The sequence below is a fragment of the Bison bison genome, unplaced genomic scaffold (assembly GCF_000754665.1).
Source record: "Bison bison bison isolate TAMUID 2011002044 unplaced genomic scaffold, Bison_UMD1.0 scf7180017864384, whole genome shotgun sequence".
Classification (NCBI taxonomy): Eukaryota; Metazoa; Chordata; class Mammalia; order Artiodactyla; family Bovidae; genus Bison; species Bison bison.
The window spans coordinates 8,404,580-8,412,801 of record NW_011494956.1 but is presented as its reverse complement, the minus strand read 5'-3'; the positions used below and the strand labels follow the sequence as shown (position 1 = coordinate 8,412,801).

Below are 8,222 nucleotides of genomic sequence, written 5' to 3'. Positions count from 1 at the left end.
TAGGAATGAAAGGGTATACATTGTATTTTATTTTTAATTTTTAAAAATTTTGTTACTGGAGTATAATTGCTTTTGGGCTTCCCAGGTGGCTCAGTGATAAACAATTCGCCTGCCAATGCAGGAGACATGAGTTCGATCCCTGGTTGGGGAAGATAGTCTGGAGTACGGAATGGCAACCCACTTCAGTATTCTTGCCTGGGAAATCCCCTGGACAGAGGAGCCTGGCAGGCTGTTGTCCATGGGGTCGCAAAAGAGTAAAACACAACTTAGTGACTAAACAGCAACAACAATAACTGCTTTATAATGTTGTGTTAGTTTCTGCTGTACAACAAAGGGATTCAGCTATATACATACACATATATGTATCTCTCCTCCCTTTTGAACCTCCTTCTTACCCCACCTCCATCCCACCCCTCTAGGTCATTCTAGAGCACCAAGGTGAGTTCCCTGTGCTATACAGCGGCTTCCCACTAGCTGTCTCTTTTACACATGGTAGTGTATATATGTCGGTGCTACTCGGCCTACCCTCCATTTACCCGGCTGTGTCCACAAGTCCTTTCTCTACATCTGTGTCCTCTGTTTCTGCCCCCTGCAAAATAGATTCATCTGTACCATTTTTATAGATTTTGTATATAGATGTTAACATACGATATATTTGTTTTTCTATTTCTGACTTCACTCTGTGATATACATTTTAGATCAGAATCTTCTAGTATGAAGATTTACTTTTTCTTGTGGCCACATGTGTGCCCACACCTGGCCATGTAGAGAGTCTGTTTCTTGAGGGCAGGATTATGTCTAATTCAGTTTGTATCCTCATTGCCTGAATGCCAATGACTGTACAAGGAGGCACTTGATAAATTGTTGAATTAACGGAACATGAAAAGGAATGGATGAATGGATGAAAATCTGTACCCACCTCCACCCATATACTTAATGTTTTCTAGCTTCTACTTGCTTGTAGAGACTTAAGATCCATGGTGCCTTATTTTCAGACTGCTAATCCCAGGTCTGTGTTTTATTGACAGTAAATTTTGATACTCCAGCCTTATTCAAGAGACAGCTGCATAGCTTGAATTCAAAGTATAAGGATCTTTGTGGATTCATAAGTGTTCTAAACTAATTCCAGAAATGAATTAAATAGTATTATTTAATAATAATGTTTTATATATCGATAATGCTTATATGAAAAATTGATTCACCTCTAAAAGAAACTGACAAATATAAATTGAGGTTGTATTCTTCTTGAAGTGTTTCTTATTGTTTAAGAGAAATCAGATTAGAGGTGAGTAGGACAGTAATTTATGGAGATGCTCAAAGAAATGTGTGTTAGTACTCTAATCTGCTAGAGACTTGAGTACCTGTTTTACCTGCAGTTAAATGAAACAAGAACCAAAACTTTATTATACCTTAGGTTTTACAATATCTCTAATGTTAACAGAAATTCAATTCTTGATTCATGAAGTTCCATGTGATTTACATGGGAGAAAAGTTCATCTCTTTCATTGTGAACAAAGTAGTTTGGTTTTCAAAATTATTGTATTTCCTGCTAATATACACCTGGAATGTGTAGGATAAAGAAGATGAACCTTTTTAAATTTTCACTGAGTTATAGCCTAGTGATATGTATTGTGCTGTGGGAGACTAAGCTCATTTGCATATTTCCGAGTGAGTTTTACATTTCTCATAGAACTAGGACAACAAATGATAGAAGAACTGAAAGCATTATAATTTTCTAGTAATTCAGAGGAAATGACTCCATTCTGAGGTAGTAGGCTAAAAAAGGACACAGCGATACCCCCACTTTAGGTAAGCTAGCCAGTCAGTCATTCAGTTGTGTCCGACTCTTTGCAACCGCATGGGCTGTAGCCCGCCAAGCTTCTCTGTCCGTGGGATTTCCCAGGCAGGAATACTGGAGTGGGTTGCCATTTCCTCCTCTAAGGGATCTTCCTGACCCAGGGATTGAATCTGTGTCTCCTGCATTGGCAGGAGGATTCTTTATCACTGGGCCACATGGGAAGCCCGTTCGTAAGCTAATTATAATACCAACAGGAAATTTCTTTTGCATCCTCTTTTACATCTCAGGCACACTTTAGGGAGGCCTTATGTTTATGTATCAGTAGTTTGCTCATTTAATCTGAGAAGCCTCATTCAGACCTTCTGTGTGCACAGGTTCTTTCATTATGTTCTGCCCTTCGTCATTATACTAAAGGTATTACAAAATCAAACAGAAGGCTTCCCAGGAAATTAAAGGTTTCATATCAATCAGACATTGTCAGGGCTTCCCTTATAGCTCAGTTGGTAAAGAATCTGCCTGCAGTGCAGGAGACGGGTTCATTTCCTGGGCCAGGAAGATTCCCTGAAGAAAGTGCCAACCCACTCCAGTGTTCTTGCTTAGAGAATCCCATGGACAGAAGACCTTGGCAGGCTACAGCGCATGGGGTCATAAGAGTCATATACAACTTAGCGACTAAATCACCCCTACCAGACACTGTCAAAATATGTGCCTTGAATAGCATTGAATGTGTTCCATCAGTGTTCTTGGTACACATGATGTGTGTGTTTTTTTTTAAGCTAATAGCTTTATTTATTTACCAAGGTATAATTCACACACCATACAGTACATTCATTTAAAGTATAAGGGTGTTTTAGGGTATTTTCATCACCCTATACCATTTGCATGCACTCCTCATTTCCCCATTTTTCTAAAAATATAGTGGATAGTACTTTATTTGGAAATGTGCCTTCCTATAATTAAAATCCTATTAGTCAGTCTCTACCTCTCCCCAGGCAATGACAGATCTTCCTGTCTCTATAGTTTGCATATGCTTGACATTTCATATAAAGGGAATCATACAGTGTGTGGCCTTTTGTGTCTGCCTATTTCACTTAGCATAATGTTTTCAAGGTTTATTCATGTTGTAGCACTAATACTTCACTTTTTATGGCTGAATAATAGTCCACTGTGTTGATCTACCACATTTTCTTCATTCATTCATCAGTTGATGAACACTGAGTTGTTTTCACTTTTTAGTTACTATGGATAATGCTGCTATGAACATTTGTGAACAAGTTTCAATGGGACACGTGTTTTCATTTCTCTTGGGTATATACGTCAAAGTGGAATTGCTGGTTCACTTGATGACTCAACAGTAAACACTTAGAGGAACTGCCAGACCATTTTCCAAGGTAACTGCACCATTTTACGTTCCTAGCAGCAATGTACGAAGGTTCTAGTTTCTCCACATCCTCACCAGCACTTGTTATTATGTCATTTTGATAATGACCATCTGGCTGTGAAGTGGTGTCTCATTGTGTTGACATTTACAGTTCTAGATAGAGAAAATGTACAGAGATTTTCCGTGTGCCTCACACTGATACACAGTTTATGCTGTCATTAACATTTTACATTAGTGTGGTAAATTTATTATAATTAATGAACTGATATTGCTATATTATTAATTATAGTCTATGGTGTATTCACATTCCCTTAGTTTTTGCCTAAAGTCCTTTTTCTATTACATGATCCCATGTGGGAATCCTGATAGATTCCTGATGAACCCACATTATAGTTAGTTGACATTTAGCTCCTTAGTCTCCTCTTGGTTGTGACAATTTTTCAGACTTTTTCCTTGTTTTTTGATGACCACAAGTGTTTTTTTTTTTTCTTTTTTTAAATTTGTTTTTTTTTAATTGGAGGTTAACTGCATTACAATATTGTATTGGTTTCTGCCATATATCAACGTGAATCAGCCATAGGTATATGTATGTCCCCTCCCTCTTGAACCTCCCTCACACCGATGGTACTGATGAACAGGGCAGCAATGGAGATGCAGAGATAGAGAACAGATTTGTGGACACATGAGGGGAAGGAGAGGGAGGGAAGAATTGAGAGGGTAACATTGAAACATATATAATACCATATGTAAAATTATATAGCCAGTGCAAATTTGCTGTATGATGCAGGGAGCTCAAGTCAACAATGCTCTATGACAATAATGAGTGTTTTGAGGAGCTGTTTCCCAGGTGGCTCAGTGGTAGAGAATCCATTTGCCAATGCAGGAGATGTGGGTTTGGTCCCTGAGTCAGGAAAATCCCCTGGAGAAGGAAATAGCAACTCACTCCAGTATTTTTGCCTGGAAAATCCCATGGACAGAGGAGCATGGTGAGATGCAGTCCGTGGGGTCGTGAAGACTCGGCTACGCCTTAGGGACTGAGCATGTGCGCACAGACACATACGCTCACACACACAGAGTTAGGTACATTGTTAGATGCCCCTCAGTTGGAATTTGTCTGATTTTTCTTTTTTATGATTAGGCTACATTGACATTAATTTTTAGTATTAAAAAAATAACCAAGAGCAATTTACTTGGAGCATAAAAATACATAATCAGAACTGGAAATCAGCAGACGGATGGGTAATAGGAAATTCTTAGGAATTTTAAAAGTTCATTTGCCCCTGGAAAATGGGCAGAAATTTAATTCCAAGATGTATTTTCATACCAAGGACTTGATCATATTGTAAAAGGACCAGATTAAGTAATAGAATTTATTTTCATGTCTGTCATAGATAGCATCTACTCTAAGGATAAAGCCAAAGGTATATTTTTTGCTGCTTTAAATGTACCTGAGAAAGTTGTTTCGCTTGTAATAAAACATAAAGGAAATATAAATTTTAATTGGCTTTAAGGAGAATGCCATGGTTCTGGGGAATTTCCTGCGGTCCAGTGGTTAAGACTCCATGCTTCCACTACAGCGGGCACAGATTTGACCCCTGGTCAGTGAACTAAGATCCCACATGGTGAAGGGTCAAAAATTTTATTTTTGTGAAAAGAATTCCACAGTTCTGAGGCATTTAAAAAAACAATCCCACAGATTTGAGGCAGCAGCGGTCTACCATGCAGTCAGTGTTTCCATCTATATTCGTTCTGTTGATCCTCACGGATTCCTTGTGGAGCGGGGCAAGGAACTGAGGCTCTTACAGGCTGTGTCTTTGTCTTTTGGCCTGACTCACACAGCTGTCAGTTGTTGAGCTGAGATTTGGACCCAGGGCTGTGAAACTTTATACCCTACTGTTTGCCAGGCCAGGCTCCAGACTTTCCAGTGGTTTTAAATCGGGCATGTATCAAAGGATACAGGATTGAGTCCTTATCTTAGTGGATATTTTTACTGCCAGCTGGAGGAGATAGCATCTCTCTGAGTTCAAAGCCCCACCAACATCAGTGTGTCCAATGAATAGCTTACCTGTTGACTGCTAACAAAAGAGAACTGGGCCAGCTCTGCTCAGAGCTCTCTACCATCTTGTCCATGGAGTGTAACCCCACTGCTACATGTGTCTCCTGAAAATGAAGAGTCATAGAGTAGGACATGAGCCATGTGGAAGAACAACATATTCAGCTAAGGTTTGTCAGTGGTTAGTTACATTGTTCAGTGAACATCACTCAAGGTACATTGCTTGATGTGTGTCTCGGTAAGATCTTAAGTTTTATTAATAACGATGATTTGGTTGTAAATACTGATTTTTGAAATAGGAGTAGGTGTGGCAATAATTTGTGAATGTGCTTGAAGTGAAATAATAAAGTTGCACACATACCTGTCTGAGGAAGGTTTGGAAAATTTCCCTATTTAATCCTTGTAAATGGCTGAGGTTGGTTGATCACAGGATACAAGGCTTCTGTCTGCTCAGCTTTTCTGTATATGTCAAGATGGAGTAGGCTATGTTATAGGAACAAATCAACCGTGATACTTCCATTGATTTCTTGTTCACATAAATGCCAGTGTGCATTGGCTGTCCTCCAGGGCAGCTGTTCTGCATTCAATGACTCAGAGATCCAGGCTGCTGTAATTTTTGTGATTTTGCTCTTTTGACATGGGACTTCTAGGTTGTTGCAGCAGGAAAAGGGGAGCTAGAGGATCACATGGCTCTGAAAGGCTTTGTCCTGTGTGTGCGTGCTAAGTCATTTCAGTCGTGTCCAACTCTTTGTGACCCTATGGACTGTAGCCTGCCAGGCTCCTCTGTCCATGGGATTCTCCAGACAAGAATGCTGGAGTGGATTGCCATTTCCTCCTCCAAGGGATCTTTCTGACCCAGAGATCAAACCCTCATCTCCTGTGGCTCCTCCATTGCAGGCAGATTCTTTACTGCTGAGCTACCAGGAAAGCCCATGCTTTGGCCTAGAGGGACACAAATCACTTCTACTCACAGCCCATTGGCTGGAACTAATCACATGGCCCTGCTGAAAGTGAGGGGCAGCACATGGCTATTCCATGAATTTTGTCTTTGCTTCACCACTTTAGAGTAAGAGAACTGGTTAGTTGAGGGAGAACCTTCCGTAAAGAGAGGAGTTTATTAGGATAGTGATAATTGCCAGATAACTTGCTGCTGCTGCTGCTGCTGCTAAGTTGCTTCAGTCGTGTCCAACTCTGTGCGACCCCATAGATGGCAGCCCACCAGGCTCCCCTGTCCCTGGGATTCTCCAGGCAAGAACATTGGAGTGAGTTGCCATTTCCTTCTCCAATGCATGAAAGTAAAAAGTGAAAGTGAAGTCGCTCAGTCTTGTCTGACTCTTAGCGACCCCATAGACTGAAGCCTACCAGGCTCTTCCATCCGTGGATTTTCCAGGCAAGAGTACTGGAGTGGGGTGCCATTGCCTTCTCTGGCCAGATAACTTAGGTATGGCCAATTAGGTGACTTGATACCATTTGGCTAGTATCTTCTAGTAATAGACTAGTAAGGCTGCGTCTTCTAAGGGGATATCATTAAAGTGTACTTCTTTCATATTGTAATTCTTCAAGTGATGGTGCTGATGATCAAAGTTGTGTTTGGTGAGGTGTCCCAAGTGTTTTTCCTGAATTAGATTAATTCAGACTGAGGACTGTGATTTCATCACCTTGGTAAATACTTTGCAGTTTTATCAATTTGCCTTGTTGGATATGGTACCTAGATTAGACCATTACCATGCTGATAGATCTCTTCTAGAAACGGGATCGTCACTAAACTAGCTTACAAAAAGCCTCGTTACGTTAAAGGTGGCACTCTGTTTGTTGTCTTAACTAGCACTAATTACAACGAGACCCAATATTTACTGTGATTTGGACCCATACTCATATGTACGCAACTTAAGACTTTGCAGACCTCTTTAGCAGCTGTATATAGAAATAAGGCTTGTGGTGAGCTAAGGCCTGAGGTCATAGATTTTTTTTTTTTTTTTTAGGTATATGTTTTCTTCCCAAATTAATTCTCTTTGGTTGTGCTTTTGTGATGCCATTTTTTACTAAAAATATACTGCTGGTAAATGCAGAACTCCTGTTTATTTTGTCCTTATGATCTGCCCTTTCCCCATTCTCCATTGTGGCCTAAAATTCTACCACTAGAATTAGCTGGCTCAGATTAAGAATCTGCCTGCAATACAGGAGACCCAGGTTCAATTCCTGGGTCAGGAAGATCCCCTGGAGGAGGGAATGGCAACCCACTCCAGTACTCTTGCCTGGAGAATTCCATGGACAGAGGAGCCTGGTGGGCTACAATCCATGGGGTCACAAAGAGTCAGACACAACTGAGTGACTAACACTTTCACTTTCACTATGATCTACCCTTTCCCCATTCTCCATTGTACCCTAAAATTCTACTGCTAGAATTAGCTAGGATATCAAAAGACCCTAGCTGATCCTTGGGGATAATGTTTAAGAGGATCTAGAAAACTCGGTGGTTTTAACTTATTCATGTCTGTTAAAAGTTTCCTCAGGCTTCTCTGGTGGCTCAGTGCTAAAGAATCTGCCTGCCAGTGCAGGAAACATGGGTTCGCTATCTGGTGAGGGAAGATCCTGCATGCTGTGGAGCAGCTGAGCCGTGCGCCACAACTAGTGGGTCTGTGCTCCAGAACCCAGGAACTGCGACTACTGAAGCTCACCTCCCACAGCTACTGAAGCGTGTGCGCCCTGAGCCCATGCTCTGCAACAAGAGAAAAGCCCATGCAGCAGTGAAGACCCAGCAGAGCCAAAAATAAAGAATAAATAAATTTTAAAAAGTTAAAAAAATTTCCTCATTAAAAGGGAGTCCTCAGGGGCTATTCTGGGGAAAGGTGTCACCATGCACAACAAACTAACTTTATTATCATTTTTTTTTCAAACTAACTTTAAAAAGCATGTTGATTTAAAAAAAAATGTGAGTGCACTTGGGAATTCCTTGAATTCTGTGCAATAAACATTTTTAAAACAAAATA

General features: G+C 40.5%; 1 protein-coding gene across 1 annotated transcript in view; it reads left to right on the top strand.

Moving 5' to 3' along the window:
• The first annotated feature begins 3,069 nt into the window (after positions 1-3,069).
• Positions 3,070-8,222, top strand: part of PLS1 (plastin 1) — a 114,247-nt gene continuing 109,094 nt past the window's right edge. Inside the window, exon 1 of the mRNA XM_010858154.1 lies at positions 3,070-3,189. The gene's annotated coding sequence lies outside the window, so the exon portion shown is untranslated. The remainder of the gene's footprint in view (positions 3,190-8,222) is intronic.